This window comes from Pecten maximus, chromosome 3 (assembly GCF_902652985.1).
Source record: "Pecten maximus chromosome 3, xPecMax1.1, whole genome shotgun sequence".
Classification (NCBI taxonomy): domain Eukaryota; kingdom Metazoa; phylum Mollusca; class Bivalvia; order Pectinida; family Pectinidae; genus Pecten; species Pecten maximus.
The window spans coordinates 24,722,058-24,744,798 of NC_047017.1; the positions used below are offsets into that span (position 1 = coordinate 24,722,058).

Sequence of the window (22,741 nt, forward strand, 5' to 3'; positions counted from 1 at the left end):
CATTATGCTGTAATCCTAATTCTCTATCTCAATAAACATCTATTACCATAGAAACATACGGAAGCTTATGTAGTTACTGATTAACTGTCCTGTTATAACACAATAACAAATTGATTCAAGATGACAAATATAGGCTTCTGTTATTCCGTTACGTATTATTTTTCCCGAACGTTACAGGGAATCTCTCGCAGGTTTTGGTAGAAAAAAGTCAAATCTGCTTTACCGGGATTGGAAAGGAAAGACAGCTGATACTAGTAATCCCTAGTTTAGGCAACAACCAACCAATTAATTTTTTTAGACTTTTGAAACATTCCCTGTGTATAGAAAGTTGAACCAGGGATTAAATGTCTGGCAGCCAGTGATTGGCCAGTATGTTATGAAGTGAGAAAATAGATATGTAGCCTGATAGATAACTATCTACTATCAACTAGAAATTTCGTAAGTCCGATTGAATTCCCCCCCCCCCAAAAGTTCAGGTAATAATAATTAACAGGTAAACATTTCAGATTTTTGAGAATTTTTACTGCGAAATTTACCAATTTTCAAAATGGCTTCCCTGAAAAACATTTGAGCTGAAGGACACAACTTGTTTTTTTTATTACGTGTTAAATGAGACCCTAAACTTTTGTTATAAACCATATTTGCCATACTGAATTCAAGAATTTAAATGATTTACTCGAAAACGTTAACATTAATGTATATGGGAAATCAATTGGTTGGTTGGTCCATTGAACCATTTTTTTTTAATTTTAAAAATAGACAGCCGGGTATACTCATAATTAATCGTGCGTATGTGGCAAGGAAATTAAAAACCGATATGGCAAACAAATTTCATCCGTAGGTATTTCACATATATTCTGTTTATATTTTTTCAGCGTGTAGATAAATTGCATTTGAAAACACATAACACCTCGCCTATTTCACATCCAAGTAAGAAGCATATGTTATTGCTTTAACGATAATCTGGATTAACTTAAAGACTTAACATTCAGCCAGTTCATAACCAAACTTTATTGCAAATGTATATGTGCATGTATAGGGTATAGTAAATAATAACGACATTATAGTCCAGTAGACACTTGTCTAATAACGACAGTACAGATAAGACACTAGTAAGTTATAAACGATCAAATTACATACGAACATCAAGAAATTACATAAATCAAGCATGATTAGCTATGAACAATATCGTAGAGTTTTGTGTGATCCCTCCAGTCGATGACTATACTGTTGTTAACGGAAGTCCTGTTGTTACAATTACGACAGGATTTCAAATAATTAATCTTCAAATCAACAAAACATAATAGATGTGCTACATTGTGCTTATAATCATATACACTAACGACGGAGGAAGGTAATTTTATGCCTCACGATCTTCGACACCGAATCGTTTAACCAGAAATACATACAGCTTATACAATTGCATCTTACTACGCTAGAACAATGTGAATGTGGTGCAGTGGAATATGATGCAAGTATTTGTCATTTGTGTCATTCAAGAACTTTATATTTTCTCTCTGAACCCTGGTATGCTGATATGCGGATATCTTGCAATTGTCAGTTTGAGTTTAAGTCCATTTTTTCTTGATTTTTTTTTAAAATTTTTATCGCTATTTCTTGAAAAATACTTCAATGATATTGGTCATGCTTGACATGTATGTTCTCAAACAGTCCGCAGTTATGCCGGTTCCATTGTGAGAATGACCTAAAATACAATATTGTCGACAGTTGTCGTCTTGTTTTTGACAGTTGAAGGCTATTAACATTTATTGGAAAGTACTTCATTAAAATTTCTTAAAAATTCTGTCCCTGTTTGTGCATGGTCAAAAAGGCTGATAGGTGTCCATCTCAGAGTTTTTGGAAATTTAGTGTCAAGTCCTTCTCTGTCTCAATATTACAGTATTAAGAAGACAATGGGAAAAGTATACAGATCAGATTAACAGAGTACCAATATACATCATTCAATGGTAGGGGCAAGGATCTAGGATCAATTGTTTACAATACAACCTTACGCTGGTTAATGTTCAAATCCGTAGAACAGTCTTACTTGTAACTAAAATTCCAAACAATAGGCATATGGACATTAGTAATCATCTAACTATCTTCCCATATATGAAATCAAAGCCAATTTTTCACCATTGTAGTTCCTACTGTTTGACCAGACAACAAATATCATTACTTCTTTTTTATATATGTTTTATTTTCAAGTGAGGTTTTTTTTTATTTTCAATACAGTGACAATAATAGTTCAGTCAAACAAAGTAATAATCTATTTGAAACATTTTGTTGTCTTCAATAAAATCCAAGATATTCCCCTATTTTCGCTGACAATTAATGTTTAATATTATTTCTCAAGAGTACAAGGTAGAAGTCCATCGACAATTATTTTCTTTGAATATTAGTTCAAGATTAAGAGGAATAATCGGGAACGGCACTATCCCAATGGAGTAATCAAGTAGTTCTTAATACTTTGGATTACTCCATAATACTGTAATTGATTTATTATTGTACCAAGCACAGTTCATAATTCTGAACACGTTTGAATTATTTTAGAAAGAGCCGTAACAGATTATGCTCAAATGTCATTTTCCTCTAAGAATGAATTCTCTACTTCTCTAAGAATTTGGAAATAATTGAGATAAATTATGGATTTTTCCTGCCAGTATGTAACGGAGAGTGCCAGTTTGGGCCATTCTACGACCCCATATAGGGATTTTGCAGGAAAATACTTTAAGGTCAGCTGCACATGGTATGCTATTTAAAACAGTTTTTTTCTAGGTTCATTGAAATTTCAGGGGTCAAAGGTCACAGGATGTACAATGCTATTTTCAAAGTTCGAGCTCATACAATACAACATTGGTGTAAAAATGATACTTCATGAAGTTTCTGCTAGCTAGGGATTAGATAGGGTCAATGTGTGCATGCCATCAAACTATTATCATACACTCACAACTATAACCAACTTTAAAGTATTTTCCAATGAAAATAAACTAATAAACAAAAAGTGATTTCCCTATGCAAACTAAAGTAAAGGAAGAAATGTAAATCCCCGAGACATCGAAATTTTAAATTTTGGTTAAGAACCTGAAAGCCCTTCCATTCATGACGAGTATATCTGGCTAATGAGAGAAAACATTTCAAAATATCATTCAATTTGACCACTTTTAGTACCGCCTCTCAGGCTCCTGGGTGGCTGGGACCATATAATTTACAGTTTTGGTTTACCATTTTCCAAGGTAAGTTACTATCATTAAATGTAACTCTGGAGTTTTAAAGCACAGAAAATGTAAAAATGTTGACGAACGACGGAAGAAGACGAATTTGAAATGGTCACTTTATAGAAACGAGTTGAAGGCCTTTATTCTGACTTTTGCAGAATGTCCCGACACTGATGCACCATACTGTCTGCAACATGTAACCACAATCGAATGATTTCATTGTCCACAGGTCCTACGGCTGTCTGCTATGTATCCATATATTACGATACTATAACTGATGACATTGCCCGTACGTGTCACGTCTGTTGAGTTTGTTATGATTACATCTTTAACGGTCAATCAATACACAATGATAAATAAAATAACTAAAATAAAAGATAATAAGGAATGGTTTGTCGTATTGTCGTATGTTCCGTTGTGAATAGAATATATTTCGGTTCAATACCGGGTCAGCAACCAGCTATTCCTGTTGTCGTTTGTAGTTGCACATCACTGCGTCATGTCACGGTCTGGCGACGGTGTTTTACAGGTCGGGTATCGGCAAACTGAAGAGGAAATGGCAGATACGTAACTCATGTCGATTATAATGTTGCGTTCCAAGCATTTCATTTCAGAATACATTGTGCAGAATTTATCACAAAGGGATTTGGGCTGCAGGCGTCGTCTATACCAGCCCTCTCCCTGAACAGTACATAATATCATTACTTCAATATACAATGTATATCCGTATAGTCATCCATTGAGTGTATAAAATAAACAGATCATAATCAGGTCTCACAATTTCTATTACTGCAAAGATAAACACGAGAAAAGACATAAGTATCAATAAGGTGGACAACTGATTGATGATCGATAATCAACTAATCTATATACAGAACTACACTCTAAACCAATCGAGATTGCAGACTATCGGACCAAAAATCAGCAAGTTAAAGCGTCTAGTTTCTTTGGTGTATCTCTGAACTTTAGTTACAATTATGGATGAAAAGTAATTGTTAAACGATTCAGTTTTTTTCAATGGAATATATTTCAATCTCGCCGTTAATAATCAAAAGAGTATATTTTCCACTATTGTTTCTTTAGATTCATAAGTGATTAAAAAACCTGCAACCATTTTCCAAGCGGTAAAGATTCATCAATTAAAGATGGTTGCAATTTAAATAAATATTTTTCTTTGTCTTAACGAATAAGAGAAATCGCCTGGTTTTTGGTCCGCGAGGCAGCAGTGTTGTGCGTATTTCTTTCAAGCCATATCAATTTGAAGATTGTTCCACTCAAGAACAGGTCATGATCAGATGTGTTTCAGAAACACAGACTATGACGAAGTCGGAAAATTCAGCTTCTAAAATATGGAGTTTGTTCCTTAATAAACAATGTGACACAAGGATTTTTCCCCTTTTTTTCTCTCTAAAAGTATGTTTGGATTTGGACCAGGATTTTAATGAGAAGAGCCAGTGATAGTGGTCTCTCGGAAGCCGGGGATGACGACTCGTGTTATCATTAGGGGGAGCGCATATGGCTCCGGAGGCCGAAAGCAGAAGCACTACATACATGAAACTACATACACCTGTATATGTTTCATTTCACGAAGAATTAATTCAATGGGTTTTGAGCAACAGGTTTAATGCCTATAAAAGACCTTTTCTTAAGGTGGAATAGTGGACTATATACATATCATATCATTGATAGTATCCATCAAGAGAGTACACAAATATCACTGTAATACGAGCTAATATATGCCATATAGTAAATAATGTAGATTACCTCCCTTACATCATGTTTATTAAAGAGAGAAGTGAACGTTTTAGATTCACTGCTTAATCTAAACGCGTGGTAGGCCTATATGGAGGTAAACAGAGAAGGGTCGAGAGGACTCGAGCTGTACTCTGCATATCTTAATAATTATAATAACATTATTTATCATATATACCAACACGTAAAATTGTCATGCAAACATCTATTTTTTTCATCAGACTCGTACAATATATGTATGTATGCGTCCATATAAGACATAATATTGTGTTTTTCGGTCTTTTTTGTGAAGTTATTAAAATTTAAGTATATCATTATCATTAAACAATAAGTAGTAATTCAATTTTGTCATGGATATAAAAACAAAATTTAAATTTGCGATGTATCGAACTATTTTAATTTTAGCATGCCTCTCACACATTAGTTTCAAGACCTCAAAGCGGGCACCATGTACTTCGTTACGAGTATGATGATGAACCTTACCGTATTCCTTGGGTGGGAGAGGGAATTCGGGCCGACACGATGTAAATAATTCATGTCAGTGACTGTAATCGTTACCCCTATCCGCTATTACATCGACACTTTAACGGACATTATCAGGTAGAATTAAAGGGGATATTTCCATTTCTGAATAATCCAATAATGGAAGGACGCATGGAAAATTGATGTCCAGAAATAACAAAATGAAACAAGTCAGAAGAATTTGGTCATCGTGGGGTCTTAATAGCACATATTTGTTTGTTTTTGTTTAACGTCCTATTAACAGCCAGTGTCATTTAAGGACGTGCCAGGTTTTGGAGGTGGAGGAAAGCCGGAGTACTCGGAGAAAAACCACCGGCCTACGGTCAGTACTGGCAACTGCCCCACGTAGGTTTCGAACTCGCAACCCAGAGGTGGAGGGCTAGTGATAAAGTGTCGGTACACCTTAACCACTCAGTCACCGCGGCCCCTCCATATATGATATATATATAATGATTATAATGTCATTGATACACTTTCTCGGATGTTATCACTAAGATATTGATGGTAATGGATCTTATAAGACTCGCTTGTCCAGAGGAGGATCCCTTTCCGAAGTCACCGGAAACATGTATTAATCGATCGCGAGTATACGGATACAATTACTTCAGTCGCCTCTAATATTCTGTGGCGTGTCTATTGAGACACCAACAATACAAACGAAGTAAAAGGGCAGTTGTCAATATTCTAATGTGGACATCAAATCAATTTAAGAATCAACTATGCCTCATCAAGTGGAAGGCACAGAGTAAAATCTGAGACTAAATTCTGTTCCTCCTATATCAAAAAATTTTATGATCACATGCGTTTGGATGAACTTTTTATTCCGTGTTTCCTTAATGTCGCTTCCGTAACAGAGGACACAGAAGAACAACCTCAAATTCTGAAGAGGGTCCATCATTAGTGATTAAGATATACTTACTTTCTATTTCGTTCACAAATGAAAGGATATGTTCTAACACAAAAGTCATCATTCCATTTGAATCCTGTGGAACCGCAGATTGCCAAACAGTCCTCTGGTGCATTACTAGGTTCCATTGGAGCCCAGTTGGTATAGCCTATTGGTGTACCGGATGATGCCCATTTCCATTGGCCCTCCTGGGCTTCATCAGTCCCATCCGACCAGTAATTAATGAATGTGATGTCGTCAAGTGCTGTACACAACAGATAAATAAAATGAAAGACATTACATTAAATATTTAAAGTAAAAATCCATACAATCTTTATAATTATCAATACTGCCAGGGCATATGGGCCAATAAATGGTAAGTAAAAAAAAATGTTTTCACGGAAAACATTAAACAATCGAAATTTTCAAAGATATTTTGGCACACTCAGGTATATAATCTAAAATTACAAATGTGGCTATTGTTAATCATATCTTATGGTGCAGACCAACAGCAGAGAGTTTAAAATTTTGCTTTTATTAAAAGTTTCAAATAGAACTTTAAGGCATGTATGGCTGCTATAAAAGCTGTCTCTTTTAGGTTGTAGCTCAATACAATTCTAAAAGATTTGCCTAGCGGTAAATGGTTCATTGCATGCGAAGCAATTCGCCTGGTCTTTATGCTTCAGTAAGTAAGAATGCATTATATGTATGACCCATCCTAAGACAGACACTGACAACCTAGTCTCAATTTAAAAAGTGGTAAATATGCCTTTTTTGCGAATAAATATATATAATTATCGAATTTTCGAGGAAATCTGCCCCTTTATCAAGACACAAGTAAATTACAACTGATCACATATCAACATAGAACAGTTACACGAATACAGTGGGTAAAGTACGGTGATACTGGGGCAATCATGTTCTACGTTTACATGTTCCTCTTGTTATCTGTAAGTCTGGAAATAGACATTACTATATCAAAATCGCTGTTAGATTTAAAGCGTGATGTTTTTGTGAGTACACACTGTCGCCTTTGATATTTGAAAACAATGATTTTCAATGTAGTCTTATATTACCGAGCACTTGATATTACGGCATGCCCAGGAAAATAATATCAGTCATGGACTGCTATTTACGTTGAAGGTGTGCCGCTAATACACAATTGTTTTTGAAATATGACATATATGCAAAGTGACTAACGGTATAGTATTTAAGATTTGATGAAGTGGCTGCTTGAGATGGGGCCATTCACAAAAATCAAAAATCATAAAGCCCTTTCCGGATTATTCCATGATGGGTCTTACCACTCCAAGTTTTGTAGCCTAGCATCTGGTCGTGTTGCCGTGCAACGATGCAAACTTTATGACTTGGAAGAGGTGGAAAAGGTTAGTTTTTTTTATTGTTTAACGTCTTACAAAAAGCTTTGGAAGTTTAGGGATGTGTGAGATGTATACGTGAATTGTACGAGAGTGTGTTTTGGGAAACTGCAGTATCTACGTTGAAAAGTAAGTCAGAAAGAAATCCATCTTTTCAAAAGGAAGATTATTGGCCGATTAGATTTTGTGTTCTGAAATGGAAATGTTAACAAATGCATTAATAGCCTCCAAAGAGACTATTTTACATAAGATTGTTACCAAATCCTCTTGTAAACTTCTGAGATTTGGTATTGTACTACCTTATTTTCAATATATATTGTATAAACTAATCTTTTAAAAATGTATAACAAAATAAAAACTGATCAAATAATCATTTAGATAAATAAATACCGTGAACATAAAACAATGTATACCGATAGTTTTTGTCTCAGTTTTGATGGAAGCTATACGAAGACCGGACCGCAGAATACGCCTTGATGTCATCTCGCGTTTGTGGATTGGCCATATATTCATCACCCAGTTATATTTTACGAAAGAACCCCCGCTTTTTTATGCCTTATATTCTTTACTGTAAACCGTTTTATGATTGAAAGCTCCGATTTCATACAGACTGACCAGACCTTTTTTCAACATAACGTTTATGAAGTGTAAAAGAGCTACCATGGAATAGATTGTGGTATCTACCTGTTTGTTTGTTATCAGTGATTTTTAGATTTTTTTGTCATTAATTACTCGATGTACAGTACAATACAAATACAAAACAATACAATACAATAAGCCGCAAGTATAAAATACATGTGCCATGAAATCGTTTTTTAACAGGTTGCCAAATCACATTGAGAATAAAGTATAAAGATATCTAACTAAGCATACTTGTTAGTACTTACCATGAATTTGATTTAAGGTATTCCGTATAAAGATGTCTACTTCTTCTGTTTCGATCATTACTAGGTGAGAGGACAGGGCAGCACAGTGCGCCTTCAATATCAAATACATGTCATGTTGGAATATAATTTAACGACTGATGAACTGACACTGAGTGAGTTTAGGCATACTTCTTTGAATAAGAGTATTTGTATTTTTGAAGAATATATGATATTGATAATAATAAAGGATTTATGATTTATGGTACATTTATATTTTTCGATAATTCCATTTATCTTAACATATTTAGAGCACATATAATTTTTTCAAATGTTTCATATCAAAATAATAATAATAAATATGTATTATATGTATATATATTACAGATGCGTCCTGCCAGGTCTTTGGTATGTCGACGAACAAGTAGCAAAATTCCTCACTTTGTTTCCATCCAGTATCGCAGTCGGTGGCATACACTATCAGGAAAAGGAAATAGAAACAAATACATCACTTTATTGATTACGACAGTTACTTTACATGTGAAGGCAAATGCTTTCCATCGTCATCGGGAGAATAGGTTTAGTTACTGCCATCTCATTTGATAAAAGGACGTCAAACCGAAAAAAACAACCCTCCTCCCCAGAAAAAAAAAAACAAAAAAGCAACAACAACAACAGCAAACAAACGTAAATATATATGTACGAGAATGACGTAACTCGGATTTTATCTAGATATGTATGGCGGGTGGCACGAAGCAAAATAGTAGCTGTAGACTGTGAGTTCGAGGCCCGTCAAGGCACGAGTCATAAAATTGGTTTTCTTCGTAATTTATGTTCCTATGTTATCTATATATCAAGCTTTTCAACAGAGTATAATTACGACAGGAAATTCAACCTTCTGATAAACAACACATAGTGCATATGGTACATTGTGTTGATATTAAGGTATATAAAGGTTCATTTGGATGCTATGCAGTCCTGTAGATCGTCTCTCTTTAACAATGTGTAAAAAATGTGCGCCTCAGTCTTTGGCGGGAGAGAACGATCCCCTCTTTCTTGATTTCCCTGCAACAAGGACACCATAGAAAGGATACTCTTGAGAAATTGTAATTTATTCTCATGATATATATTCAATTCTTCTCCCCCTTTGGACCACGAAAACGACGAGAGGAATAAATAGATATTGGAAAATGATATTGTTACACGTGAACTTACGATACCAGACATAGGTGGATTCCTCATACTGTCTTTGTCTCAGATCGTCAAGTGGACTACAGGTCTGTGTGACTTTATTATACGCAAAAGCCAAACAGCTGTCCGACTGCTGGCTGTAGGCGGCACATTTCAGCAATGACTGAGTTGTTGTAGCATTGAAGCTGGACTTTGGTAAATGATCCCGAATAGTCTGAATCTCTGACCAGTACTTCTTACTGCATAATGTGGATTTGATTATAAGAAACAACACGCCTGTAAGTAAGAGAAACAACATAGTAACTTTATTATCAGAATGGTAGGGGCATGGTCTGGAGTTTGGTGGCAATGTTAAGGTAAGGGTCTATTGTCTTGGCCTTTCAGCCAGATTGAATGGTGTAGAAATCAAAACAAAACATCAACATATTACTACAATGTTACCGACTTTGATTGATCAAAAGTTTTTAAAAATACCTGTTAACAAAGATAGTTGGACATGAAAACGCGAAATTAGGTCACCATGAAAATGAATTGGTTGACAGTACTTTATTCAGGTAAATCTCTTATTCTTTCTATATTTTTACACCCAGTTGTACTAGCAAATGTGTTTGCTAAGTCCCCTATCATCCAACCAAACATTGAGGATAGCACTCTCAATAAGTCCCCTATCATCCAACCAAACATTGAGGATAGCACTCTCAATAAGTCCCCTATCATCCAATTAAACATTGAGGATATCACCCTCAATAAGCCGCCTGTCATCCAACCAAACATTGAGGATAGCACTCTCAATAAGTCCCCTATCATCCAATTAAACATTGAGGATATCACCCTCAATAAGCCGCCTGTCATCCAACTAAATATTTAGTATAGAAACCTTAATAAATCCTCATCATCCACCTAAATATTGAGTTTAGCACCCTTAATTAGTCCCTATCAATCATCCAATTAAACATTGAGGATAACACCATAGATAAGTCTTCTATCATCTTATTGAGTATTGAGGATAACACCTTAATAAGTCTCTATCCTCCAATAATACATTGAGGATAACACCTTAATAAGTCTCTATCCTCCAATCATACATTGAGGATGGCACCCTTAATAAGATGCATTAATGAAGAAAGCATTTTGAATAAGTCACTTAAAATGATGAAGTATCTCAATGGATGATTCTGTTTCATCTTTGCGAAGAAAAAAGGAATCATTTATAAATATTTTACCTTTTGAAAGCGTTTTCAGAGTGGATCTTTAATTAAAAAAATCCGGGGTAATATTGATCGGATGTTACTGTAATTCCTATTAAATATGCATGTTGTCTAAGTGATCATAAGCAAACGCACTTGAGGTATGACGAGAATCTAATTACTAAGTGACATTTTAACCTCAACCACTTACCAGCACTTGCTTGGTGGTTTTGAGATATAATTACATATATACATGCAACGTAAGGATCCCTCGTGGGCCCTTCAAATGTTTATAAAAAAACAAGTGCGTATTTACTGATTATTCAAATCCGTCGATTTAGTGATGTATATATAGGTTCATGTATTGTTGGATTGTAGGATTTATAGTTCAACATCTTTCCTGTCAGACGGTTTAATGTGCTCAATTGGTTAATTCTGAACCGGAAAGGACGAATTTGTACGCACCCTGAGGGTATCACAGATCATATCCATCCATCAATCAATCGTCTTTTTTTTTTATCTCGTTAATAGTATGGAAGTTAATGAATTCATAGATTGCAGGATCTGTATAAGGAGGGTACCAATTTTTGGCCTTTCTGTGGTCAATCAGTGATAACGCTAATATTTTGCAGAAAGATACTTTAAGATGTGCTTCATTTTGTATTATGTTCTTCCGATTTTGTGTGGGCTCATGAAAAATTGAGGGGTCAAAGTGGGACGCGGTTAAGTGAACATTTCTTTCAAACTAAATATTGTCGTATTGTTTTTTAATATCAAATACCAAAAACGTCCATTGACAAAACCCAAAATATATTGATAACAATGATCACGACGTCATGGAGATCAGGATCTATATTTGGCAAGTTACTGATCACGCAGGGTTCTTGTGGACCTTTTGGTGGGGCACCAAAGGGGAAATATAGTGGATTTTCAGACAATATGTTTGCTAGAACTTCAATTCATTTTGGCTTTAAGACTTGAGCTGTTGTTAAGTAAATGATGAAAAGTATTATTGAAATACAATCTGTTGATAACAAGCTCATCTATTTTTATTTTATTATTATTGTTGTAATATTGTATTTGTGTATTCCGGAAGTGAAATTGCGGCTATTAATGCAAAGGATTTGAGTTTTTCTGGGCATCCACGTTTATTATGGTAATAGCTAGTAACGCTGGTTGATTGTTAATCTATGTTTATAGTATACAGGTGTATGTCCACTAGTACATCTCCTAAGCATCGAATCATAGTATTTTTCGCCGTATTGGCATCGTAGTGGCACCGTAGGACCACCGCAGGACCACCGTACATGGATCCGTGACCAACCGGGAATACAGTATTGTTCCTGGGCCACAGAGACTCACAAAACTTTACGGTGAAGCACGGCAGTACCGTCGCACACATCCGTAGTATTGCCGTACTAGAAACTGCTATCGGGAAGTACTGCGGCTCTCTGTACTGATTCCTAGTGATTCGTAGTGGCTACTGTAGTGTTACCGGCATAAGTCGTGTTAAGGTAGTATTGAAACCGTTGATTACCGTGACATACCGTATCAATACCGTAGTAGCACCGTGAATTACCAGAATTGAAATCAAAATAGACCATTTAGACAGTAAGTGACCTTAACCTACTTTATCATATTTTACTGTTTTTGAAGTGAATTCTTAAAATCTGGTAATTATTTAACAGAAACTACAAAAACTATCATTTTTACTGCAATACATGTATTTAGTTTATAAGAACCTCGGCAAAATATGTTCATTTTACAACCTCTCACTTTGACACCCCCCAATTCTTTTATGTTTGAACATGATATCTTAATATCGTAGTAATCTTCCTGCAAAATATCAGCATTATCTCTGCTTGGCCGAAAGAAGGCCCCAATTGGCAGCCCACCTAATTAGATAAATTATAATACTGATTTACTGATTTCATATGTATGTCATAATATAATTTCAATTATTATTTTACAATGCTGTCATCGGCACTGGTCTGCACCCAGCCTGACTCTACATCTCCGTGCTTATGGGGCACAATAAGGGTTTTGATTTCGTTCAAAACTAGAAGGTTTTACGCATGAAAATAAGGACAATAATTTTAAATCTTAACCAATTACTACCGACGTCATGACATCGCAAATGCATTTTCAGATGACTCCTGATTTATCATTAATTTCCTCATCGTGTGCATTTTTGCCCGCTTCAAAGTTAACCCGCACGGGGCCTCATGCATATAGGTGCGAGACACCGGCTTACTAACTTTATTTGTTTTCACTTGGCTAACAGACCATACCGCTTCGATGATGCATGGTGATGTTTGCTTCATTTTGACACTTTTGATTAGTACGCAATTAAATCTTAATGCACCTTCGTCGTTGATGCAGCGTGTCAGGTTTCCAGTTTTATAGTTAAATTCATTCTCTTTACAAACATTCAGGTTCACGTTACCTGTGTGTCTAAGATCCTACTTATTGGAGACGTACAACACTTGACAGGTGCAATACGGATCGATAGCAATATATACCAATATAAGTAGCTACATTATAACCACAAGGTAACAAACCACACAAGACCTTCGCACCGTTCCAATTTGAAATATTATAAATTACCGTCACTCCAGAAGTAAATAAGACATATTGTGCAATAAACAATATTTTTGTTATTAATTGGTCGGAAACAGAAGGGAGATCTCCAGAGTGGCATAAAAAGCAAATGTGATATCGTTTCTTTGTACTTTTTCTATATCATTGAAATCTACGTTGGACAATATCCATTTAATTCTGGTCATGTGCAAAAGCATGGCTTTGGTGTCATTTCTTATGAAAAGGATATATGCTAAAATGCATGAGTTTGAGTAAAACAATGTAGACTTGTTGATAGTGACATCTTAGAGATTGTATAAATCAAGCTAGAATTTGCTTTGAGTCGTCATAGAATGAGTGATAAAGAATTATGACAATGCCATACCATAATACTCCATAAATTTTGACAGGTGTTAAGAAACTAACTTCTAAAGTGTGTATTATGTTGGCTTTTAGTAGGCAGCGTTACTTTTCCTTAACAGAGGTTTCAGTAACTTAGTATATAGCATTACGGTTTTAAATATCTGTAGTAATACAGCTGTAACCATTCACTTTACAGTACGATCACGTGTATATTGTTTTAGTAATATTTTACCTTAGGTCATTACGGTAATTAGTCTCAAATCAACACGGGCGTATCAATAAATATCATTGTATAAACATTTTATTTGAGTATAATGTGTACGACATATAATGTGATTCTAGTTAACCCTACCTGAAATAATTGAAAGATCCGCCATTGCCATATACAAGTTTTTGTCCCGAGTTTTTTCCCACTTTTGACATTTCCACATAAAGTATCCACATGATACAGAGAGAAACAAAGACAACTTACACACACTTACTAACACAAACTGTATATATTTATATATCTTAGCTATAGCTAGTGGATGAATAATACATAAAAAAAAAATGAAAGTAGCATAAGTAGTGAAGTGTATGTAAAGGGAGGTCTCCAGAGTGCCCTTAAAAGCAAATATGATAACGTTTCATTTTGCTTTTGCTATATTACTGGATTCTACATTGGACAATATCCATTAAATTCGACCTTGAGCGCAAGTAAGCCTATAGCGCCATTTCTTGTGAAAAGAATATGCAAAAATGCGTGTGTTAAAAAAAAAATGAAGACGCGTTGATTGTGACATATTAGAGATTGTATTAGCCAAGCCAAGCCTTGTTTGGAGTGTATTAGAATAAGTCATAAAAAATATGACATTTGGGTACAAATATCGACCAGACGAACAGGCAACACCATACTATGGAACACCATAGCTGTCACACATGAACTTAAAATAATATATTAATTGATGGTGTCCTTATATCATTAGATTTATCAATATGTTATTCGATTTTGTTGTTATATTATTATATATTGTCATAATATCATTTGATTTTATCATTGTATTACATTATATTATTATTATATGATTACGTTACACCAATATATTATACGCTGTTGTCGTTATATTATTTGATTTCATCATTATATTATAACATTTTGTCTTTTTTGCTCACGTCATTATATTATTTTGTTTAATCGTTATATTATTCTATATTATCCATTATACCATTCCGTCATCATATTATTCACACATATCACGATATGATTGCAACATACCATTATATTATTGTACAATTTCATTATATTATTGCACTACCTAATTATACGTTAGATACGATACTGACAAGCGTCTTCGCGAATCCGAAGTAAACGGAACTTTGCGCCAGGGTCACTTTTTGCATAATTACTACCGCCAAAAAGATGATTTCTGACGGAGAAGCTGCTGGTCATATTTCATTTGTAAGTTCAACCTCCAATGCAAAGGCTTATCGTGATACGTGTGAATGATATGATGACGGAATGGTATAATGGATAATATAGAAGAATATAACGATTAAACAAAATAATATAATGACGAGAGTAAATAATATAAAGATAAAAGGTAATAATACAATAATGAAATCAAATAATATAACGACAACAGCGTATAATATATAATGGTGTAACGTAATCATATAATGACATCATATAATACAATGATAGACTCAAATAATATAACGACAAAATCGAACAATATATTGATAAAGTCTAATGATATAATGAAAATAGCAATTAATATATTGTTTTAGGGTCATGTGTGACAGCTATGGCGTTCCATACCATACCATATCCGTAAAATTTGACGGGTGTTTAGAAACGAACATAAAAGCGTGTACTATGTTGGTTTTAGTAGGCAACGTCGTTTCAGCAACTAATCTAGAATTTCATACGGTACAGTACGGTATTAAATATCTGTAGTAATACAGCAGTAACAATTCACTTTACAGTACATGTATATTGTTTTAGTAATATTTCATGTCAGGTTTTTACTGTAATTAGTCCCAAATCGACACAGGCGTACCAATAAGTAAATCATTATATAACATTTTTATATAAAATGTAATGTGCGTGATATGAAATGTGATTCTAGTTTGTCTTACCTGAAATGATCGAAAGGTCCGCCATTTCCATCCGTGTGCTAATGATCCTACAATATACATTGTACTTGTTGGAGACGTAAAACACGTGACACGTGCAATGCGGATCGATATAGGCCTAATTCGATGTAGAGAATGCATCTATCAATTTAAGTAACTTCATTATAATTACATGGTGTTCATAACCACAAACATATTATTAATTATCATATGATATATTTTTGATCATAGTTGGTCGGTAACAAAAGGAAGGTCTCCAAAGTGGCATACAAAGCAAACATGATATCGATTCTTTACGTTTTTGCTATATTATTGGATTTTACGTTGGAGAATATCTATCAAATTCCTATCATGTACGTAAGCATGGCTTTTAGCGCCAGTTTTTTTTGTTTTGTTTTGTTTTGTTTTTTGTTTTGTTTTTTTATTTGGTTTCGGTTTGAGAAAAAAATCTATAATTCTATCCTTTCAAGGTAAAATGATCAAATTTAGACGTTATGATAGTACCATCTCTGAGCAGATAAAAGAGTACTTTAGAGTAAGTGATAAAAATTATGACATTTGGGTCATAAGTCGCACCTACCACCATGTGTGAAAATGTTCTGAACGCTAGAAACAAATCTTCCCATTAGTATATTCAACAAGCTAGATTACCAAGGGGGTGAAACAATATCCGCCCGTCCCGTGTCAAAATAAATGCATTTTGTGAATCAATTGGATAAACATATATTGAAAAGATTAATTTTCTAATCAAAATGCCATTGAGAAAGTAAAATTCATGCCATACCAAGGTCTTTAGAGTTGAAAAGAAGTTAAAGCATGCGAGGGAATGATTTTGCCAAAAATAGCTTGATAAAAATGCAACTCATCAGGAAAACACCATTTTTATGATGGTCATTAAGTCTACTAAAGTTTATAGAGATCTGTTATATGCTATGGAAATCAAATACTGAAATAAACAAACGGCTTTAACCCTTCTATAGACTAAGTAACTATAGACTAACCACAATGCCATGCAAGAAAAAAACAGAAATTGACATTATAAGAAGAAAGCTTACTAAGTTTCAAGAGAAACGTGTAGGCAATATGTATTTTTCGTTTTGCGAAAAGAGTCGAATCAAAATGTCAGTAAAACACAATTACATAATATTATAATGTTTATGACACCCCCAAAGTTTAAAATAGATCGGCAATCTAAACAAAAATAGACTTGTTATTCCCGCTCCGCTACATTTTGTACGATACACTGCAGTATCTGCGTGTATCGTAGGGTTCTAGATTGTGAAGATCTATTGCAAAACGTAGAAGGAGATATCCGAACAAACATTCTGCTGGGTGTCTTCAGCAGTACGCGTCCATATAAGGTACATATGTAGCTCTATAAAATCGGCCGGCCGGATGACGTCATACCATCATATCCCCGTCAAATATTCACGGGTGCATTAAAATGTCAAAGACATCTCTGAAAAGAGTAAAATCCACTGCCAGAAGAAGTCTATAATGAATTTTGTGCAAGGAAATAAAAATAGCAGCGAATGATTTCTATCTGAAGGGTGAACGCCAGTCCTCTGGCTCAACCAATCGAATCCCCCTATCTGAAGGGTGAACGCCAATCCTCTGGCTCAACCAATCGAATCCCCCCATTCTGAAGGGTGAACGCCAATCCTCTGGCTCAACCAATCGAATCTCCCTACCTTCAGGGTGAACGCCAATCATCTGGCTCGACCAATTGAATCTCCCTACCGGCAGGGTGAACGCCAATCCTCTGGCTCGACCAATTGAATCTCCCTACACGCAGGGTGAACGCCAGTCCTCTGGCTTGACCAATTGGGCTAAAAGAGTGTGGCTACTATTGATTAGGGACCATATTATTTTGTACCACCTCAACCGGCGAAGTTGGTCATTGTGACCGAGTCAAATAAACATAATGACAGGCTATTATGTGTTACTGTTTTATCATCAAAGTGCACTAATGTTTACTAAATGCTTTATACTGTCATTCTCTCTTTAGTTCATTTCTTTTCGAATTATATTGGGGTTTTTTCTCTCCATTAAATGAGCGGATTAAAAGTAAATTGAACATGCACATCCTATCAACATTGTAAGATCGCCTTAAAAAGGTACTTATGTTTGACTGAAATCTACCACATTTTAAGAAAATCACATCTTCCCCTTTGTCATGCTTGCGATCTTTTGCTGTTAACGTGGTAACATTTTATGATCGAGTGTGTTCTAACTTCATACAGACTCGTGAAAATCTTTCTTCACGTTAAGTTTTCATGAAATAATTATATTGTATTACTTACGTGCAATAGACCACTTCGTTTGATATCAGTAATTTTTAGATTGTTACTTTCTAAGATTTTAGTTTTGGTTTGATTTGTTTCTTTCTGTGAACGTTCTCCTAATCCGATGTTGTTTGGCCCTTAATGACTCAAATTACCGTAAACAATACAATACAATAACACATAAAATTCAGCTAAATAATAACAATACAATGAAATCAAAACACTATATCAGATTTTACGTTTTTGTTTTTAGATTCCTGTTTCAATTATTCAGATGCATGGCATATAAAATACTTTTATGTTAAAAATTAGTAATGACAAATGATTAATGGTAGAATTAGTTATGATAATTGATTTGGTTGTTAGAAACACACTTATAACTTACTATTCTTCTAACTTTCTATTCGTCCAGCCATGTAGAATCAGACCAATCCAACAACATGCTCCTATTTTGTCATTGTATCATTGTTTACAGTAATCAACCGGATTCCATGATTTACCTACAATAGGGATTGTGCGTGTTATGCATGGTAAATACATTGTTTTATTCTGTATTGTTTAACGTCCTATCAACAGCTGTGGTCATTTAAGGATCCTCTAAATAGCCAAGGAAGTGATAGTTTACAAACCTATAAATCACTACCCTAGTGCAATTAATCAGTTGCTAGGTGCAAGTGATTCATAATCTATTTTTAGAAACAACCATTTAACCAACATTTTTTACTGGTTCTTTTATCGGGAATCACGTGACAATAATATAGATATATTGATAAACAGTCGAAGATAAAAGAATGTTTAAAAAATACCAATACATGTATAACATTACGATATATCATATCATTACATATATATAATGCAGCAGGATAATACCTGCCGCGGACACACGATTTCGACAGAGGAGGTGTATTAAACTAAGATAACACTAATTGAAAATGTTGAAAACATTAAAAACATATTTTCTCTTTCAAAATCGAGTTGATTTTAATAAACTTTTTAACGCAATTTGGAGATATATTTCCAATCTCGTCAAGTTTGATAAACTTTAGATGCAAATGGAAGTTGCAAATCGCACCGAGTCTGAAAAACATTTGACGTAATTTGAAAATATATTTCTATTCGCGCCGAGCATTTCACTCAAATCTACGTTATCTTTTCTTTTAAATCACATTCATTTTCTTAAAGGGACGTAACACCGACTAGGCCTACAGCCAATGTAAGTTTGAAAATGTATATTTTATGATATAGAGCAAGAGAGATAACTCTTTATTTCTTATACGTTTTGTGATGCACACGCTTTATAAATGTATGGAAACATGTGTCCGTAATACAATGTATCAAATTTCACAGCACAGTATCAGGGACAAAAGATGATAAGGACAGTTCTAAATCGTTTTGATTGAATTAATTTTAGATCAAATGAAATTTTCCATTGTACATGGGAAACTTTTAAGATGTAATTCTAAAAAAATTGAACTTTATCACCATTGCCGAAACGAGAAAAAAGGGGGAGGGATGGTCAGAAGGAATTGGTTTAGTTCAGAATTATGGAAGTCAAGAAAATGAAAATGGGTGTGGACAAATTTATTTTATAATATCGGAGGTGCTGCATTTCGTCACTTCGCCACACACTCCATTCTCTACACTGACATATCGAAAGAAGGGATAATAACAGGCTGCTCTGACTAGTTTACCATCTCCAAATACATTCGACTTCCAGACGGTGCTTCAGTTTTCTTTGCAGAGGCGTCTACAACTGATATAGTCCTTGACCAAATTGACAAACACAACAACATCAGAAGAGCAGTGATATGCTCAGATTCACTGTCTGTTCTTCTAAGTATGAAAAATATGCTGATCCAAAACCTTATCCCCCGGATCCACCAAATTTCTGAGTTATCAGCTAAGCCTTCTCTGGATACCGGGACAGTTTGGTATCTAAGGAAATGAGAGAGTCGCCACAGCAGCCTTGAATGCTCTAACCAAGCATCCCGCAACAATGAGTGACACTGTCACATACAGACATCAAATCGTCAATTCAATCTGGCAAAGGACCATTAGCAGAAGCGATGGTCTCTAGAAAGAAACTTTTCATTCACGCCCTGCAAATCGAAAACTTCGCAGTGAGCAAGTGGTCCTCGCCCGACTTCGCCTTGGGCATACTTCTCTTACCCATTCACACTTTTAACACGGGAAGACCCTCCACCTGTGCGCTATACATGTGACTCCCCATATATATACCGTTGCACATTTTATGATCGATTGTTCGGATTTCAAATTTATTCGTCACAAATACTTCAATGTTACAGGTAGGAGAACTGTATTTTCGACTGTTTGAAAAAGATCTATCTTTTTAAGAAATATAACTCCGTGTTATTTTTCTCACTTCATTCAACCGATTCCAATTCACCATCTGTTTTCTTTATTATATTTTATCTGCATTACTTAAGCCACCATTATATATATATGTACATAGAGGCCGTGACCACGTGATTTTAACTTCAACAGTTTAAAAATTCAATACACTCCAACCGTTTAAAAAACCCGTATACCCCAACTCAATATTATTTGGCCTTTAATGACCACAGCTGTCGACAAGCCGTTAAAATCAATCAATCAATCAATCAATCAATCAATCAATCAATCAATCAATCAATCAATCAATCAATCAATCAATCAATCAATCGATTGATCGAACGACCAATCAATCAATCAGATCGAAGTTCGTGGTTATATGTATTATCCAAATGTTCTAATAAATATTGCATTATAACTATTAGTGTGGTATTATATTTACAACGTTTATAGAATAGATAAAGGAAGCCTATTAAACAGTTTCACCTCATACACATGTACTTAAGGGAGATAATCAAATTGAGCTTAATTATATGTTATTGCAATTCCTATTAAAAATGTATTATGTCTTAAAGTGATTATTAGCAGAGGCATTTCAGGTATGACGAGAATCTAACAACTACGTGACATTTTAACCTCAACAACTTACTACACTTACATGGAGTTTGGGATATTAAATACTAGATATAAAACATACATATAATTTAAGGTCCCTCGCGGGCCCTTCAAATGTTTATAGAAAGTATAGAAACAATGTGCGTATTTACTGATTATTCAAATCTGTCGATTTAGTGATGTACACAAAGTTCCATGTATTGTTGGTTTGTAGGATTTATAGTTCAACATCCTTCCTGTCAGACGGTTTAATGTACTCAATTGGTTAATTCTAAACCGGAAAGGACGAATTTGTACGCACCCTGAGGGTATCACTGATCACACCCATCCATCAATCTATCGCGTGCGCCTGTTCTGAGTCGGGGTATCCGGGAACCGTCCGGTTATAGCGGTAACACATATGTACAGCAGTTAGGAGGTATGTAGCGTGTGTATAAGGTTCATATTCCTTTACGGAAGTTTACTTATTGAAAATGAATCGACGACAAAAAGTGTTCAAACTGTTCATTATCACGGAACTACAAATTTTATTTTAAACAGTGATTTATTGGGATTATAATTGTTACCGAACAGTAAGTATATAGACATGTATATCAAGACGTATATTGTATGTCTGTTGATATTTACCAAACATTTATAACATATTTTCGAAAATGCCACAATATAAGGGATTAACGTACCTGTTTTGATGGGGAAAATCACTGTCAAATGTACTATATCGTTGTTTAATTTGTGTGCTCAAACACACGCTCCTGGTAATATTAACAGAGGAAAACAAACTGGCACTAATATCTACATAAACTAGTACTAACATCTACACAAACTAGTACTAACATCTACACAAAGTAGTACTAACATCCACACAAACTAGCACTAACATCTACACAAACTAGTACTAACATCTACACAAACTAGTACTAACATCTACACAAACTAGTACTAACATCTACACAAACTAGTACTAACATCTACACAAACTAGTACTAACATCTACACAAACTATCACTAACATCTACACAAACTAGTACTAACATCTACACAAACTATCACTAACATCTACACAAACTGGCACTAACATCTACACAAACTAGCACTAACATCTACACAAACTAGCACTAACATCTACACAAACTAGTACTAACATCCACACAAACTAGTACTAACATCTACACAAACTAGTACTAACATCTACACAAACTAGCACTAACATCTACACAAACTAGTACTAACATCTACACAAACTATCACTAACATCTACACAAACTAGCACTAACATCTACACAAACTAGTACTAACATCTACACAAACTAGCACTAATATCTACACAAACTAGCACTTACATCTACACAAACTAGCACTAACATCTACACAAACTAGTACTAACATCTACACAAACTAGCACTAACATCTACACAAACTAGTACTAACATCTACAC

At 34.7% G+C, this 22,741-nt stretch overlaps 1 protein-coding gene across 1 annotated transcript in view; it reads left to right on the forward strand.

Annotated features, from left to right (window-relative positions):
- Positions 1-21,698: 21,698 nt before the first annotated feature.
- LOC117323675 overlaps positions 21,699-22,741 on the forward strand; it is a 105,578-nt gene continuing 104,535 nt past the window's right edge. The window contains exon 1 of the mRNA XM_033879040.1: positions 21,699-21,723. The gene's annotated coding sequence lies outside the window, so the exon portion shown is untranslated. The remainder of the gene's footprint in view (positions 21,724-22,741) is intronic.